Genomic DNA, 16,526 nt, shown 5'->3' with positions numbered 1-16,526 from the left:
ACCCTCTGCGTGTTAAGAATAAGTGAGTACTTTTTCACCACAGCACCTTGCGGTTAGTGCATTGAGCAGTTATTTCATGTCAAATGTTGGATTGATTAGAAATAAAATGCTTGATCTTAGTTTTAATCAGGTAAAAAAACATCATTTTGTCAAAAATTTGCCTTGATGCTGTCCAGGCTTGAACTGGAGACCTTCTGCGTGTTAAGCAGAAGTGATAACCGTACCACCACAGCTCCTTGCGATAATTGCTTCGAGCACTAATTTGATATCAATTTTTTGGATTGAGTAGAAAATGCATGATTTTAATTTTTCTCATGCAGACATCCTTTGTCACAACCTATTCTTGATGCTGTCTAGTTTTGAACTGCATTCCTTCTGCGTGTTAATCACACGTGATAACCGCTTCACCACAGCACCTTATGATTAGTACTTCGAAGCAGTAATTTCATATCAATTGTTGAATTGACCAGATATAAGATGCTTGATTTTATTTTTAATCAAGTAAAGACATCATTTTGTGAAAAAATTTGCGTGATGCTGTCCAGGCTTGAACTGGAGACCCTCTGCGTGTTAAGAATAAGTGATAACCTTTTCACAACAGCACCTTGCGATTAGTGGTTTGAGCAGTTATTTCATATCAAATGTTGGATTGATTAGAAATAAAATGATTGATTTTAGTTTTAATCAGGTAAAAATACATCATTTTGTCAAAACATTGCCTTGATGCTGTCCAGGCTTGAACTGGAGACCTTCTGAGTGTTTAGCAGACGTGATAACCGTACCACCACAGCACCTTGCGATAAATGCTTTGAGCACTAATTTCATATCAATTTTTTGGATTGAGTAGAAAATGCATGATTTTAATTTTTATCAGGCAGACATCCTTTGTCACAACCTTTTCTTGCTGCTGTCTAGTTTTGAACTGCAATCCTTCTGCGTGTTAATCACACGTGTTAACCGCTTCACCACAGCACCTTGTGATTAGTACTTCGAAGCAGTAATTTCATATCAAATGTTGAATTGACCAGATATAAGATGCTTGATTTTATTTTCAATCAAGACATCATTTTGTGAAAAAATTAGCTTGATGCTGTCCAGGCTTGAACTGGAGACCTTCTGCGTGTTAAGCAGAAGTGATAACCGTACCACCACAGCTCCTTGCAATAATTGCTTCGAGCACTAATTTGATATCAATTTTTTGGATTGAGTAGAAAATGCATGATTTTAATTTTTCTCATGCAGACATCCTTTGTCACAACCTATTCTTGATGCTGTCTAGTTTTGAACTGCATTCCTTCTGCGTGCTAATCACACGTGATAACCGCTTCACCACAGCACCTTATGATTAGTACTTCGAAGCAGTAATTTCATATCAATTGTTGAATTGACCAGATATAAGATGCTTGATTTTATTTTTAATCAAGTAAAGACATCATTTTGTGAAAAAATTTGCGTGATGCTGTCCAGGCTTGAACTGGAGACCCTCTGCGTGTTAAGAATAATTGATAACCTTTTCACAACAGCACCTTGCGATTAGTGGTTTGAGCAGTTATTTCATATCAGATGTTGGATTGATTAGAAATAAAATGATTGATTTTAGTTTTAATCAGGTAAAAATACATCATTTTGTCAAAACATTGCCTTGATGCTGTCCAGGCTTGAACTGGAGACCTTCTGAGTGTTTAGCAGACGTGATAACCGTACCACCACAGCACCTTGCGATAAATGCTTTGAGCACTAATTTCATATCAATTTTTTGGATTGAGTAGAAAATGCATGATTTTAATTTTTATCAGGCAGACATCCTTTGTCACAACCTTTTCTTGCTGCTGTCTAGTTTTGAACTGCAATCCTTCTGCGTGTTAATCACACGTGTTAACCGCTTCACCACAGCACCTTGTGATTAGTACTTCGAAGCAGTAATTTCATATCAAATGTTGAATTGACCAGATATAAGATGCTTGATTTTATTTTCAATCAAGACATCATTTTGTGAAAAAATTAGCTTGATGCTGTCCAGGCTTGAACTGGAGACCTTCTGCGTGTTAAGCAGAAGTGATAACCGTACCACCACAGCTCCTTGCGATAATTGCTTCGAGCACTAATTTGATATCAATTTTTTGGATTGAGTAGAAAATGCATGATTTTAATTTTTCTCATGCAGACATCCTTTGTCACAACCTATTCTTGATGCTGTCTAGTTTTGAACTGCATTCCTTCTGCGTGCTAATCACACGTGATAACCGCTTCACCACAGCACCTTATGATTAGTACTTCGAAGCAGTAATTTCATATCAATTGTTGAATTGACCAGATATAAGATGCTTGATTTTATTTTTAATCAAGTAAAGACATCATTTTGTGAAAAAATTTGCGTGATGCTGTCCAGGCTTGAACTGGAGACCCTCTGCGTGTTAAGAATAAGTGATAACCTTTTCACAACAGCACCTTGCGATTAGTGCTTTGAGCAGTTATTTCATATCAAATGTTGGATTGATTAGAAATAAAATGATTGATTTTAGTTTTAATCAGGTAAAAATACATCATTTTGTCAAAACCTTGCCTTGATGCTGTCCAGGCTTGAACTGGAGACCTTCTGAGTGTTTAGCAGACGTGATAACCGTACCACCACAGCACCTTGCGATAAATGCTTTGAGCACTAATTTCATATCAATTTTTTGGATTGAGTAGAAAATGCATGATTTTAATTTTTATCAGGCAGACATCCTTTGTCACAACCTTTTCTTGCTGCTGTCTAGTTTTGAACTGCAATCCTTCTGCGTGTTAATCACACGTGTTAACCGCTTCACCACAGCACCTTGTGATTAGTACTTCGAAGCAGTAATTTCATATCAAATGTTGAATTGACCAGATATAAGATGCTTGATTTTATTTTCAATCAAGACATCATTTTGTGAAAAAATTAGCTTGATGCTGTCCAGGCTTGAACTGGAGCCCCTCTGCGTGTTAAGAGGAAGTGATTACTTTTTCACCACAGCACCTTGCGATTAGTGCTTTGAGCAGTTATTTCATATCAAATGTTTGATTGACTAGAAATAAAATGCTTGATTTTAGTTTTAATCAGGTAAAAATACATCATTTTGTCAAAACCTTGCCTTGATGCTGTCGAAGCTTGAACTGGATACCTTCTGCGTGTTAAGCAGACGTGATAACCGTACCACCACAGCACCTTGCGATAAATGCTTTGAGCACTAATTTCATATCAATTTTTTGGATTGAGTAGAAAATGCATTATTTTAATTTTTCTCAAGCAGACATCCTTTGTCACAACCTTTTCTTGATGCTGTCTAGTTTTGAACTGCATTCCTTCTGCGTGTTAATCACACGTGATAACCGCTTCACCACAGCACCTTGTGATTAGTACTTCGAAGCAGTAATTTCATATCAATTGTTGAATTGACCAGATATAAGATGCTTGATTTTATTTTTAATCAAGTAAAGACATCATTTTGTGAAAAAATTTGCGTGCTGCTGTCCAGGCTTGAACTGGAGACCCTCTGCGTGTTAAGAATAAGTGATAACCTTTTCACAACAGCACCTTGCGATTAGTGCTTTGAGCAGTTATTTCATATCAAATGTTGGATTGATTAGAAATAAAATGCTTGATTTTAGTTTTAATCAGGTAAAAATACATCATTTTGTCAAAACTTTGCCTTGATGCTGTCCAGGCTTGAACTGGAGACCTTCTGCGTGTTAAGCAGACGTGATAACCGTACCACCACAGCACCTTGCGATAAATGCTTTGAGCACTAATTTCATATCAATTTTTTGGATTGAGTAGAAAATGCATGCTTTTAATTTTTCTCAGGCAGACATCCTTTGTCACAACCTTTTCTTGCTGCTGTCTAGTTTTGAACTGCAATCCTTCCGCATGTTAATCACACGTGATAACCGCTTCACCACAGCACCTTGTGATAAGTACTTCGAAGCAGTAATTTCATATCAAATGTTGAATTGACCAGATATAAGATGTTTGATTTTATTTTCAATCAAGACATCATTTTGTGAAAAAATTAGCTTGATGCTGTCCAGGCTTGAACTGGAGCCCCTCTGCGTGTTGAGAAGAAGTGATTACTTTTTCACCACAGCACCTTGCGATTAGTGCTTTGAGCAGTTATTTCATATCAAATGTTGGATTGATTAGAAATAAAATGCTTGATCTTAGTTTTATAGTTTTAATCAAGTAAAAAAACATCATTTTGTCAAAAATTTTCCTTGATGCTGTCCAGGCTTGAACTGGAGAGCATCTGCGTGTTAAGCAGACGTGATAACCGCTACACCACAGCACCTTGCGATTAGTGCTTCGAGCAGTAATTTCATATCAAATGTTGGATTGATTAGAAATAAAATGCTTGATCTTAGTTTTAATCAGGTAAAAAAACATCATTTTGTCAAAAATTTGCCTTGATGCTGTCCAGGCTTGAACTGGAGACCTTCTGCGTGTTAAGCAGACGTGATAACCGCTACACCACAGCACCTTGCGATTAGTGCTTCGAGCAGTAATTTCATATCAAATGTTGGATTGATTAGAAATAAAATGCTTGATCTTAGTTTTAATCAGGTAAAAAAACATCATTTTGTCAAAAATTTGCCTTGATGCTGTCCAGGCTTGAACTGGAGACCTTCTGCGTGTTAAGCAGAAGTGATAACCGTACCAACACAGCGCCTTGCGATAATTGCTTCGAGCACTAAATCCATATCAATTTTTTGGATTGAGCAGAAAATGCATGATTTTAATTTTTCTCAAGCGGACATCCTTTGTCACAACCTTTTCTTGATGCTGTCTAGTTTTGAACTGCACTCCTTCTGCGTGTTAATCACACGTGATAGCCGCTTCACCACAGCACCTTGTGATTAGTACTTCGAAGCAGTAATTTCATATCAAATGTTGGATTGATTAGAAATAAAATGCTTGATTTTAGTTTTAATCAGGTAAAAAAACATCATTTTGTCAAAAACTTGCCTTGATGCTGTCCAGGCTTGAACTCAAGAACTTCTGCGTGTTCAGCAGACGTGATAACCGTACCACCACAGCACCTTGCGATAAATGCTTCGAGCACTAATTTCATATCAATTTTTTGGATTGAGTAAAAAATGCATGATTTTAATTTTTCTCAAGCGGACATCCTTTGTCACAACCTTTTCTTGATGCTGTCTGGTCTTGAACTGGAGTCCTTCTGCGTGTTAATCACAAGTGATAACCGCTTCACCACAGCACCTTGTAATTAGTACTTCGAAGCAGTTATTTCATATCAAATGTTTGTATTGATTAGAAATAAAATGCTTGATCTTAATTTAAATCAGGTAAAAAAACATCATTTTGTCAAAAACTTGCCTTGATGCTGTCCAGACTTGAACTCGAGACCTTCTGCGTGTTAAGCAGACGTGATAACCGCTACACCACAGCACCTTGCGATTAGTTCTTCGAGCAGTAATTTGATGTCAAATCTTGGATGGATTAGAAATAAAATGCTTGATCTTAGTTTTAATCAGGTAAAAAAACATCATTTTGTCAAAAACTTGCCTTGATGCTGTCCAGGCTTGAACTGGAGACCCTCTGCGTGTAAAGCAGACGTGATAACCGCTACACCACAGCACCTTGCGATTAGTTCTTCGAGCAGTAATTTGATGTCAAATCTTGGATTGATTAGAAATAAAATGCTTGATCTTAGTTTTAATCAGGTAAAAAAACATCATTTTGTCAAAAACTTGCCTTGATGCTGTCCAGACTTGAACTGGAGACCTTCTGCGTGTTAAGCAGACGTGATAACCGCTACACCACAGCACCTTGCGATTAGTTCTTCGAGCAGTAATTTGATGTCAAATCTTGGATTGATTAGAAATAAAATGCTTGATCTTAGTTTTAATCAGGTAAAAAAACATCATTTTGTCAAAAACTTGCCTTGCTGCTGTCCAGACTTGAACTGGAGACCTTCTGCGTGTTAAGCAGACGTGATAACCGCTACACCACAGCACCTTGCGATTAGTTCTTCGAGCAGTAATTTGATGTCAAATCTTGGAATCATTAGAAATAAAATGCTTGATCTTAGTTTTAATCAGGTAAAAAAACATCATTTTGTCAAAAACTTGCCTTGATGCTGTCCAGACTTGAACTGGAGACCTTCTGCGTGTTAAGCAGACGTGATAACCGCTACACCACAGCACCTTGCGATTAGTTCTTCGAGCAGTAATTTGATGTCAAATCTTGGATTGATTAGAAATAAAATGCTTGATCTTAGTTTTAATCAGGTAAAAAAACATCATTTTGTCAAAAACTTGCCTTGATGCTGTCCAGGCTTGAACTGGAGTCCCTCTGCGTGTAAAGCAGACGTGATAACCGCTACACCACAGCACCTTGCGATTAGTACTTCGAGCAGTAATTTCATATCAAATGTTAGATTGACTAGAAATAAAATGCTTGATCTTAATTTAAATCAGGTAAAAAAACGTCATTTTGTCAAAAACTTGCCTTGATGCTGTCCAGGCTTGAACTGGAGAACCTCTGCCTGTTTAGCGGAAATGATAAGCGTTACGCCACAGCACCTTGCGATTAGTCCTTTGAGCAGTAATTTCATATCAAATGTTGGATTGATTAGAAATAAAATGCTTGATCTTAGTTTTAATCAGGTAAAAAAACATCATTTTGTCAAAAACTTGCCTTGATGCTGTCCAGTCTTGAACTGGAGACCTTCTGCGTGTTAAGCAGACGTGATAACCGCTACTCCACAGCACCTTGAGATTAGTTCTTCGAGCAGTAATTTCATATCAAATGTTGGATTGATTAGAAATAAAATGCTTGATCTTAGTTTTAATCAGGTAAAAAAACATCATTTTGTCAAAGACTTGCCTTGATGCTGTCCAGGCTTGAACTGGAGACCTTCTGCGTGTTAAGCAGATGTGCTAACCGCTACACCACAGCAACTTGCGATTAGTACTTCGAAGCAGTTATTTCATATCAAATGTTGGATTGATTAGAAATAAAATGCTTGATCTTAGTTTTAATCAGGTAAAAAAAACATCATTTTGTCAAAAACTTGCCTTGATGCTGTCCAGGCTTGAACTTCAGACCTTCAGCGTGTTAAGCAGACGTGATAACCGCTACATCACTGCACCTTGCGATTAGTTCTTCGAGCAGTAATTTCATATCAAATGTTGGCTGGATTAGAAATAAAATGCTTGATCTTAGTTTTAATCAGGTAAAAAAACATCATTTTGTCAAAAACTTGCCTTGATGCTGTCCAGGCTTGAACTGGAGACCCTCTGCGTATAAAGCAGACGTGATAACCACTACACCACATCACCTCGCGATGAATGCTTCGAGCAGTAATTTCATATCAAATGTTGGATTGATTAGAAATAAAATGCTTGAGCTTAGTTTTAATCAGTTAAAAAAACATCATTTTGTCAAAAACTCGCTTTGATGCTGTCCACGCTGGAACTGGAGACCTTCTGCATGTTAAGCAGACGTGATAACCGCTACACCACAGCACCTTGCGATTAGTTCTTCGAGCAGTAATTTCATATCAAATGTTGGATTGATTAGAAATAAAATGCTTGATCTTAGTTGTAATCAGGTAAAAAAACATCATTTTGTCAAAAACTTGCCTTGATGCTGTCCAGGCTTGAACTGGAATCCCTCTGCGTGTAAAGCAGACGTGATAACCACTACACCACAGCACCTTGCGATTAGTTCTTCGAGCAGTAATTTCATATCAATTGTTGGATTGATTAGAAATAAAATGCTTGATCTTAGTTTTAATCAGGTAAAAAAAACATCATTTTGTCAAAAACTCGCCTTGATGCTGTCCAGGCCTGAACTGGAGACCTTCTGCGTGTTAAGCAGACGTGATAACCGCTACACCACAGCACCTTGAGATTAGTTCTTCGAGCAGTAATTTCATATCAAATGTTGGATTGATTAGAAATAAAATGCTTGATCTTAGTTTTAATCAGGTAAAAATACATCATTTTGTCAAAACTTTGCCTTGATGCTGTCCAGGCTTGAACTGGAGACCTTCTGCGTGTTAAGCAGACGTGATAACCGTACCACCACAGCACCTTGCGATAAATGCTTTGAGCACTAATTTCATATCAATTTTTTGGATTGAGTAGAAAATGCATGCTTTTAATTTTTCTCAGGCAGACATCCTTTGTCACAACCTTTTCTTGCTGCTGTCTAGTTTTGAACTGCAATCCTTCCGCATGTTAATCACACGTGATAACCGCTTCACCACAGCACCTTGTGATAAGTACTTCGAAGCAGTAATTTCATATCAAATGTTGAATTGACCAGATATAAGATGTTTGATTTTATTTTCAATCAAGACATCATTTTGTGAAAAAATTAGCTTGATGCTGTCCAGGCTTGAACTGGAGCCCCTCTGCGTGTTGAGAAGAAGTGATTACTTTTTCACCACAGCACCTTGCGATTAGTTCTTCGAGCAGTAATTTCATATCAATTGTTGGATTGATTAGAAATAAAATGCTTGATCTTAGTTTTAATCAGGTAAAAAAAACATCATTTTGTCAAAAACTTGCCTTGATGCTGTCCGGGCTTGAACTGGAGACCCTCTGCGTGTAAAGCAGACGTGATAACCACTACACCACAGACCTTAAGATTAGTCCTTGAGCAGTAATTTCCTGTCAAATGTTGGATTGACTAGAAATAAAATGCTTGATCTTAGTTTTAATCAGGTAAAAAAAACATTATTTTGTCATAAACTTGCCTTGCTGCTGTCCAGGCTTGAACTGGAGACCTCTGCGTGTAAAGCAGACGTGATAACCACTACACCACAGCACCTTGCGATTAGTTCTTCGAGCAGTAATTTCATATCAAATGTGGATTGATTTGAAATAATATGCTTGAATTTAGTTTTAATCAGGTAAAAAAAACATCATTTTGTCAAAAACTTGCCTTGATGCTGTCAAGGCTTGAACTGGAGACCTTCTGCGTGTTAAGCAGACGTCATAACCGATACACCACAGCACCTTGCGATTAGTTCTTCGAGCAGTAATTTCATATCAAATGTTGGATTGATTAGAAATAAAATGCTTTATGTTAGTTTTAATCAGGTAAAAAAACATCATTTTGTCAAAAACTTGCCTTGATGCTGTCCAGGCTTGAACTGCAGACCCTCTGCGTGTAAAGCAGACGTGATAACGACTACATCACAGCACCTTGCGATTAGTTCTTCGAGCAGTAATTTTATATCAAAAATTCGGTTGATTAGAAATCAAATGCTTGATTTTAGTTTTGATCAGGTAAAAAAACAACATTTTGTCAAAAGTTGCCTTGATGCTGTCCAGGCTTGAACTGGAGAACCTCTGCCTGTTTAGCGGAAATGATAACCGTTACGCCACAGCACCTTGCGATTAGTCCTTTGAGCAGTAATTTCATATCAAATGTTGGATTGATTAGAAATAAAATGCTTGATCTTAGTTTTAATCAGGTAAAAAAACATCATTTTGTCAAAAACTTGCCTTGATGCTGTCCAGGCTTGAACTGGAGACCTTCTGCGTGTTAAGCAGACGTGATAACCGCTACACCACAGCACCTTGCGATTAGTTCTTCGAGCAGCAATTTCATATCAAATGTTGGATTGATTAGAAATAAAATGCTTGATCTTAGTTTTAATCAGGTAAAAAAACATCATTTTGTCAAAAACTTGCCTTGATGCTGTCCAGGCTTGAACTGCAGACCCTCTGCGTGTAAAGCAGACGTGATAACGACTACATCACAGCACCTTGCGATTAGTTCTTCGAGCAGTAATTTCATATCAAAAATTCGGTTGATTAGAAATCAAATGCTTGATTTTAGTTTTGATCAGGTAAAAAAACAACATTTTGTCAAAAGTTGCCTTGATGCTGTCCAGGCTTGAACTGGAGAACCTCTGCCTGTTTAGCGGAAATGATAACCGTTACGCCACAGCACCTTGCGATTAGTCCTTTGAGCAGTAATTTCATATCAAATGTTGGATTGATTAGAAATAAAATGCTTGATCTTAGTTTTAATCAGGTAAAAAAACATCATTTTGTCAAAAACTTGCCTTGATGCTGTCCAGGCTTGAACTGGAGACCTTCTGCGTGTTAAGCAGACGTGATAACCGCTACACCACAGCACCTTGCGATTAGTTCTTCGAGCAGCAATTTCATATCAAATGTTGGATTGATTAGAAATAAAATGCTTGATCTTAGTTTTAATCAGGTAAAAAAACATCATTTTGTCAAAGACTTGCCTTGATGCTGTCCAGGCTTGAACTGGAGACCTTCTGCGTGTTAAGCAGACGTGATAACCGCTACATCACAGCAACTTGCCATTACTACTTCGAAGCAGTTATTTCATATCAAATGTTGGATTGATTAGAAATAAAACGCTTGATCTTAGTTTTAATCAGGTAAAAAAACATCATTTTGTCAAAAACTTGCCTTGATGCTGTCCAGGCTTGAACTTGAGACCTTCTGCGTGTTAAGCAGACGTGCTAACCGCTACATCACAGCACCTTGCGATTAGTTCTTCGAGCAGTATTTTCATATAAAATGTTGGCTGGATTAGAAATAAAATGCTTGATCTTAGTTTTAATCAGGTAAAAAAACATCATTTTGTCAAAAACTTGCCTTGATGCTGTCCAGGCTTGAACTGGAGACCCTCTGCGTATAAAGCAGACGTGATAACCACTACACCACAACACCTCGCGATAAGTGCTTCGAGCAGTAATTTCATATCAAATGTTGGATTGATTAGAAATAAAATGCTTGAGCTTAGTTTTAATCAGTTAAAAAAACATCATTTTGTCAAAAACTCGCTTTGATGCTGTCCAGGCTGGAACTGGAGACCCTCTGCGTGTAAAGCAGACGTGATAACCACTACACCACAGCACCTTGCGATTAGTTCTTCGAGCAGTAATTTCATATCAAATGTTGGATTGATTAGAAATAAAATGCTTGATCTTAGTTTTAATCAGGTAAAAAAACATCATTTTGTCAAAAACTTGCCTTGATGCTGTCCAGGCTTGAACTAGAAACCCTCTGCGTGTAAAGCAGACGTGATAACCACTACATCACAGCACCTTGCGATTAGTTCTTCGAGCAGTAATTTCATATCAAATGTTGGATTGATTAGAAATGAAATGCTTGATCTTAGTTTTAATCAGGTAAAAAAACATCATTTTGTCAAAAACTCGCCTTGATGCTGTCCAGGCTTGAACTGGAGACCTTCTGCGTGTTAAGCAGACGTGATAACCGCTACACCACAGCACCTTGCGATTAGTTCTTCGAGCAGTAATTTCATATCAAATGTTGGATTGATTAGAAATAAAATGCTTGATCTTAGTTTTAATCAGGTAAAAAAACATCATTTTGTCAAAAACTTGCCTTGATGCTGTCCGGGCTTGAACTGGAGCCCCTCTGCGTGTAAAGCAGACGTGATAACCACTACACCACAGACCTTCAGATTAGTCCTTGAGCAGTAATTTCCTGTCAAATGTTGGATTGACTAGAAATAAAATGCTTGATCTTAGTTTTAATCGGGTAAAAAAAACATCATTTTGTCATAAACTTGCCTTGATGCTGTCCAGGCTTGAACTGGAGACCCTCTGCGTGTAAAGCAGACTTGATAACCACTACACCACAGCACCTTGCGATTAGTTCTTCGAGCAGTAATTTCATATCAAATGTTGGATTGATTAGAAATAAAATGCTTGAGCTTAGTTTTAATCAGTTAAAAAAACATCATTTTGTCAAAATCTCGCTTTGATGCTGTCCAGGCTGGAACTGGAGACCTTCTGCATGTTAAGCAGACGTGATAACCGCTACACCACAGCACCTTGCGATTAGTTCTTCGAGCAGTAATTTCATATCAAATGTCGGATTGATTAGAAATAAAATGCTTGATCTTAGTTTTAATCAGGTAAAAAAACATCATTTTGTCAAAAACTTGCCTTGATGCTGTCCAGGCTTGAACTGGAAACCCTCTGCGTGTAAAGCAGACGTGATAACCACTACACCACAGCACCTTGCGATTAGTTCTTCGAGCAGTAATTTCATATCAAATGTTGGATTGATTAGAAATGAAATGCTTGATCTTAGTTTTAATCAGGTAAAAAAACATCATTTTGTCAAAAACTCGCCTTGATGCTGTCCAGGCTTGAACTGGAGACCTTCTGCGTGTTAAGCAGACGTGATAACCGCTACACCACAGCACCTTGCGATTAGTTCTTCAAGCAGTAATTTCATATCAAATGTTGGATTGATTAGAAATAAAATGCTTGATCTTAGTTTTAATCAGGTAAAAAAACATCATTTTGTCAAAAACTTGCCTTGATGCTGTCCGGGCTGGAACTGGAGCCCCTCTGCGTGTAAAGCAGACGTGATAACCACTACACCACAGACCTTAAGATTAGTCCTTGAGCAGTAATTTCCTGTCAAATGTTGGATTGACTAGAAATAAAATGCTTGATCTTAGTTTTAATCAGGTAAAAAAAACATCATTTTGTCAAAAACTCGCCTTGATGCTGTCCAGGCTTGAACTGGAGACCTTCTGCGTGTTAAGCAGACGTGATAACCGCTACACCACAGCACCTTGCGATTAGTTCTTCAAGCAGTAATTTCATATCAAATGTTGGATTGATTAGAAATAAAATGCTTGATCTTAGTTTTAATCAGGTAAAAAAACATCATTTTGTCAAAAACTTGCCTTGATGCTGTCCGGGCTGGAACTGGAGCCCCTCTGCGTGTAAAGCAGACGTGATAACCACTACACCACAGACCTTAAGATTAGTCCTTGAGCAGTAATTTCCTGTCAAATGTTGGATTGACTAGAAATAAAATGCTTGATCTTAGTTTTAATCAGGTAAAAAAAACATCATTTTGTCATAAACTTGCCTTGATGCTGTCCAGGCTTGAACTGGAGACCCTCTGCGTGTAAAGCAGACGTGATAACCACTACACCACAGCACCTTGCGATTAGTTCTTCGAGCAGTAATTTCATATCAAATGTTGGATTGATTAGAAATAATATGCTTGAATTTAGTTTTAATCAGGTAAAAAAACATCATTTTGTCAAAAACTTGCCTTGATGCTGTCAAGGCTTGAACTGGAGACCTTCTGCGTGTTAAGCAGACGTCATAACCCCTACACCACAGCACCTTGAGATTAGTTCTTCGAGCAGTAATTTCATATCAATTGTTGGATTGATTAGAAATAAAATGCTTGATCTTAGTTTTAATCAGGTAAAAAAACATCATTTTGTCAACAACTTGCCTTGATGCTGTCAAGGCTTGAACTGCAGACCCTCTGCGTGTAAAGCAGACGTGATAACGACTACATCACAGCACCTTGCGATTAGTTCTTCGAGCAGTAATTTCATATCAAATGTTTGGTTGATTAGAAATCAAATGCTTGATTTTAGTTTTGATCAGGTAAAAAAAAACATCTTTTTGTCAAAAACTTGCCTTGATGCTGTCCAGGCTTGAACTGGAGACCTTCTGCGAGTTATGCAGACGTCATAACCGCTACACCACAGCACCTTGCGATTAGTTCTTCGAGCAGTAATTTCATATCAAATGTGCGATTGATTAGAAATCAAATGCTTGATTTTAGTTTTGATCAGGTAAAAAAACATCATTTTGTCAAAAACTTGCCTTGATGCTGTGCAGGCTTGAACTGGTGACCCTCTGCGTGTAAAGCAGACGTGATAACCACTACACCACAGCACCTTGCGATTAGTTCTTCGAGCAGTAATTTCATATCAAATGTTGGATTGATTAGAAATAAAATGCTTGATCTTAGTTTTAATCAGGTAAAAAAACATCATTTTGTCAAAAACTTGCCTTGCTGCTGTCCAGGCTTGAACTGGAGACCTTCTGCGTGTTAAGCAGACGTGATAACCGCTACACCACAGCACCTTGCGATCAGTTCTTCGAGCAGTAATTTCATATCAAATGTTGGATTGATTAGAAATAAAATTCTTGATCTTAGTTTTAATCAGTTAAAAAAACATCATTTTGTCAAAAACTTGCCTTGATGCTGTCCAGGCTTGAACTGGAGACCCTCTGCGTGTAAAGCAGACGTGATAACGACTACATCACAGCACCTTGCGATTAGTTCTTCGAGCAGTAATTTCATATCAAATGTTGGATTGATTAGAAATAAAATGCTTGATCTTAGTTTTAATCAGGTAAAAAACATCATTTTGTCAAAAACTTGCCTTGATGCTGTCCAGGCTGGAACTGGAGACCTTCTGCATGTTAAGCAGACGTGATAACCGCTACACCACAGCACCTTGCGATTAGTTCTTCGAGCAGTAATTTCATATCAAATGTTGGATTGATTAGAAATAAAATGCTTGATCTTAGTTTTAATCAGGTAAAAAAAACATCATTTTGTCAAAAACTCGCCTTGATGCTGTCCAGGCTTGAACTGGAGACCTTCTGCGTGTTAAGCAGACGTGATAACCGCTACACCACAGCACCTTGCGATTAGTTCTTCGAGCAGTAATTTCATATCAAATGTTGGATTGGTTAGAAATAAAATGCTTGATCTTAGTTTTAATCAGGTAAAAAAACATCATTTTGTCAAAAACTTGCCTTGATGCTGTCCGGGCTTGAACTGGAGACCCTCTGCGTGTAAAGCAGACGTGATAACCACTACACCACAGACCTTAAGATTAGTCCTTGAGCAGTAATTTCCTGTCAAATGTTGGATTGACTAGAAATAAAATGCTTGATCTTAGTTTTAATCAGGTAAAAAAACATCATTTTGTCATAAACTTGCCTTGATGCTGTCCGGGCTTGAACTGGAGACCCTTCGCGTGTAAAGAAGACGTGATAACCACTACACCACAGCACCTTGCGATTAGTTCTTCGAGCAGTAATTTCATATCAAATGTTGGATTGATTAGAAATAAAATGCTTGATCTTAGTTTTAATCAGGTAAAAAAACATCATTTTGTCAAAAACTTGCCTTGATGCTGTCAAGGCTTGAACTGCAGACCCTCTGCGTGTAAAGCAGACGTGATAACGACTACATCACAGCACCTTGCGATTAGTTCTTCGAGCAGTAATTTCATATCAAATGTTTGGTTGATTAGAAATCAAATGCTTGATTTTAGTTTTGATCAAGTAAAGAAAACATCATTTTGTCAAAAACTTGCCTTGATGCTGTCCAGGCTTGAACTGGAGACCTTCTGCGTGTTAAGCAGACGTGATAACCGCTACATCACAGCACCTTGGGATTAGTTCTTCGAGCAGTAATTTCATATCAAATGTTGGATTGATTAGAAATAATATGCTTGAATTTAGTTTTAATCAGGTAAAAAAACATCTTTTTGTCCAAAACTTGCCTTGATGCTGTCCAGGCTTGAACTGGAAACCTTCTGCGAGTTAAGCAGACGTCATAACCGCTACACCACAGCACCTTGCGATTAGTTCTTCGAGCAGTAATTTCATATCAAATGTTGGATTGATTAGAAATAAATTGCTTGATCTTAGTTTTAATCAGGTAAAAAAACATCATTTTGTCAAAAACTTGCCTTAATGCTGTCCACGCTTGAACTGCAGACCCTCTGCGTGTAAAGCAGACGTGATAACGACTACATCACAGCACCTTGCGATTAGTTCTTCGAGCAGTAATTTCATATCAAATGTTCGATTGATTAGAAATCAAATGCTTGATTTTATTTTTGATCAGGTAAAAAAACATCATTTTGTCAAAAACTTGCCTTGATGCTGTCCAGGCTTGAACTGGTGACCCTCTGCGTGTAAAGCAGACGTGATAACCTCTACACCACAGCACCTTGCGATTAGTTCTTCGAGCAGTAATTTCATATCAAATGTTGGATTGATTAGAAATAAATTGCTTGATCTTAGTTTTAATCAGGTAAAAAAACATCATTTTGTCCAAAACTTGCCTTGATGCTGTCCAGGCTTGAACTGGAAACCTTCTGCGAGTTAAGCAGACGTCATAACCGCTACACCACAGCACCTTGCGATTAGTTCTTCGAGCAGTAATTTCATATCAAATGTTGGATTGATTAGAAATAAATTGCTTGATCTTAGTTTTAATCAGGTAAAAAAACATCATTTTGTCAAAAACTTGCCTTAATGCTGTCCACGCTTGAACTGCAGACCCTCTGCGTGTAAAGCAGACCTGATAACGACTACATCACAGCACCTTGCGATTAGTTCTTCGAGCAGTAATTTCATATCAAATGTTCGATTGATTAGAAATCAAATGCTTGATTTTAGTTTTGATCAGGTAAAAAAACATCATTTTGTCAAAAACTTGCCTTGATGCTGTCCAGGTTTGAACTGGTGACCCTCTGCGTGTAAAGCAGACGTGCTAACCGCTACACCACAGCAACTTGCGATTAGTACTTCGAAGCAGTTATTTCATATCAAATGTTGGATTGATTAGAAATAAAATGCTTGATCTTAGTTTTAATCAGGTAAAAAAAACATCATTTTGTCAAAAACTTGCCGTGATGCTGTCCAGGCCTGAACTTGAGACCT

The 16,526-nt window shown here is 37.7% G+C and overlaps 1 protein-coding gene and 31 non-coding genes across 32 annotated transcripts in view; 1 reads left to right on the top strand and 31 right to left on the bottom strand.

Annotated features, from left to right (window-relative positions):
* LOC142351429 (uncharacterized) overlaps positions 1–16,526 on the top strand; it is a 239,390-nt gene that overhangs the window by 66,484 nt on the left and 156,380 nt on the right. The gene's annotated exons all lie outside the window — the stretch shown is intronic.
* Trnav-aac (transfer RNA valine (anticodon AAC)) lies at positions 4,238–4,310 on the bottom strand. Its single transcript has one exon. It is a non-coding gene; the product is annotated as a tRNA-Val (tRNA).
* Positions 4,427–4,499, bottom strand: Trnav-aac (transfer RNA valine (anticodon AAC)). Its single transcript has one exon. It is a non-coding gene; the product is annotated as a tRNA-Val (tRNA).
* On the bottom strand, positions 5,359–5,431 carry Trnav-aac (transfer RNA valine (anticodon AAC)). Its single transcript has one exon. It is a non-coding gene; the product is annotated as a tRNA-Val (tRNA).
* Trnav-uac (transfer RNA valine (anticodon UAC)) lies at positions 5,548–5,620 on the bottom strand. The gene has a single exon. It is a non-coding gene; the product is annotated as a tRNA-Val (tRNA).
* On the bottom strand, positions 5,737–5,809 carry Trnav-aac (transfer RNA valine (anticodon AAC)). Its single transcript has one exon. It is a non-coding gene; the product is annotated as a tRNA-Val (tRNA).
* Trnav-aac (transfer RNA valine (anticodon AAC)) lies at positions 5,926–5,998 on the bottom strand. The gene has a single exon. It is a non-coding gene; the product is annotated as a tRNA-Val (tRNA).
* On the bottom strand, positions 6,115–6,187 carry Trnav-aac (transfer RNA valine (anticodon AAC)). Its single transcript has one exon. It is a non-coding gene; the product is annotated as a tRNA-Val (tRNA).
* On the bottom strand, positions 6,304–6,376 carry Trnav-uac (transfer RNA valine (anticodon UAC)). The gene has a single exon. It is a non-coding gene; the product is annotated as a tRNA-Val (tRNA).
* On the bottom strand, positions 6,871–6,943 carry Trnav-aac (transfer RNA valine (anticodon AAC)). The gene has a single exon. It is a non-coding gene; the product is annotated as a tRNA-Val (tRNA).
* Trnai-uau (transfer RNA isoleucine (anticodon UAU)) lies at positions 7,251–7,323 on the bottom strand. Its single transcript has one exon. It is a non-coding gene; the product is annotated as a tRNA-Ile (tRNA).
* Positions 7,629–7,701, bottom strand: Trnav-uac (transfer RNA valine (anticodon UAC)). Its single transcript has one exon. It is a non-coding gene; the product is annotated as a tRNA-Val (tRNA).
* Positions 7,819–7,891, bottom strand: Trnav-aac (transfer RNA valine (anticodon AAC)). The gene has a single exon. It is a non-coding gene; the product is annotated as a tRNA-Val (tRNA).
* On the bottom strand, positions 8,750–8,821 carry Trnav-uac (transfer RNA valine (anticodon UAC)). The gene has a single exon. It is a non-coding gene; the product is annotated as a tRNA-Val (tRNA).
* Trnav-aac (transfer RNA valine (anticodon AAC)) lies at positions 9,504–9,576 on the bottom strand. Its single transcript has one exon. It is a non-coding gene; the product is annotated as a tRNA-Val (tRNA).
* Positions 10,070–10,142, bottom strand: Trnav-aac (transfer RNA valine (anticodon AAC)). Its single transcript has one exon. It is a non-coding gene; the product is annotated as a tRNA-Val (tRNA).
* Trnai-uau (transfer RNA isoleucine (anticodon UAU)) lies at positions 10,638–10,710 on the bottom strand. Its single transcript has one exon. It is a non-coding gene; the product is annotated as a tRNA-Ile (tRNA).
* On the bottom strand, positions 10,827–10,899 carry Trnav-uac (transfer RNA valine (anticodon UAC)). Its single transcript has one exon. It is a non-coding gene; the product is annotated as a tRNA-Val (tRNA).
* Positions 11,016–11,088, bottom strand: Trnav-uac (transfer RNA valine (anticodon UAC)). Its single transcript has one exon. It is a non-coding gene; the product is annotated as a tRNA-Val (tRNA).
* Positions 11,205–11,277, bottom strand: Trnav-aac (transfer RNA valine (anticodon AAC)). The gene has a single exon. It is a non-coding gene; the product is annotated as a tRNA-Val (tRNA).
* Positions 11,582–11,654, bottom strand: Trnav-uac (transfer RNA valine (anticodon UAC)). Its single transcript has one exon. It is a non-coding gene; the product is annotated as a tRNA-Val (tRNA).
* Trnav-aac (transfer RNA valine (anticodon AAC)) lies at positions 11,771–11,843 on the bottom strand. The gene has a single exon. It is a non-coding gene; the product is annotated as a tRNA-Val (tRNA).
* Trnav-uac (transfer RNA valine (anticodon UAC)) lies at positions 11,960–12,032 on the bottom strand. Its single transcript has one exon. It is a non-coding gene; the product is annotated as a tRNA-Val (tRNA).
* Positions 12,149–12,221, bottom strand: Trnav-aac (transfer RNA valine (anticodon AAC)). The gene has a single exon. It is a non-coding gene; the product is annotated as a tRNA-Val (tRNA).
* On the bottom strand, positions 12,526–12,598 carry Trnav-aac (transfer RNA valine (anticodon AAC)). Its single transcript has one exon. It is a non-coding gene; the product is annotated as a tRNA-Val (tRNA).
* Positions 12,903–12,975, bottom strand: Trnav-uac (transfer RNA valine (anticodon UAC)). Its single transcript has one exon. It is a non-coding gene; the product is annotated as a tRNA-Val (tRNA).
* Trnav-aac (transfer RNA valine (anticodon AAC)) lies at positions 13,850–13,922 on the bottom strand. Its single transcript has one exon. It is a non-coding gene; the product is annotated as a tRNA-Val (tRNA).
* Trnav-aac (transfer RNA valine (anticodon AAC)) lies at positions 14,227–14,299 on the bottom strand. The gene has a single exon. It is a non-coding gene; the product is annotated as a tRNA-Val (tRNA).
* Trnav-aac (transfer RNA valine (anticodon AAC)) lies at positions 14,417–14,489 on the bottom strand. Its single transcript has one exon. It is a non-coding gene; the product is annotated as a tRNA-Val (tRNA).
* Positions 15,172–15,244, bottom strand: Trnav-aac (transfer RNA valine (anticodon AAC)). The gene has a single exon. It is a non-coding gene; the product is annotated as a tRNA-Val (tRNA).
* Trnav-uac (transfer RNA valine (anticodon UAC)) lies at positions 15,739–15,811 on the bottom strand. The gene has a single exon. It is a non-coding gene; the product is annotated as a tRNA-Val (tRNA).
* Trnav-uac (transfer RNA valine (anticodon UAC)) lies at positions 16,306–16,378 on the bottom strand. Its single transcript has one exon. It is a non-coding gene; the product is annotated as a tRNA-Val (tRNA).

The sequence above is a fragment of the Convolutriloba macropyga genome, chromosome 1 (genome assembly GCF_964194025.1).
Source record: "Convolutriloba macropyga chromosome 1, txConMacr16.3, whole genome shotgun sequence".
NCBI classification, from domain to species: domain Eukaryota; kingdom Metazoa; phylum Xenacoelomorpha; order Acoela; family Convolutidae; genus Convolutriloba; species Convolutriloba macropyga.
Note: the sequence above shows the minus strand (reverse complement) of the source record. Positions and strands in the feature narration are given on the sequence as shown.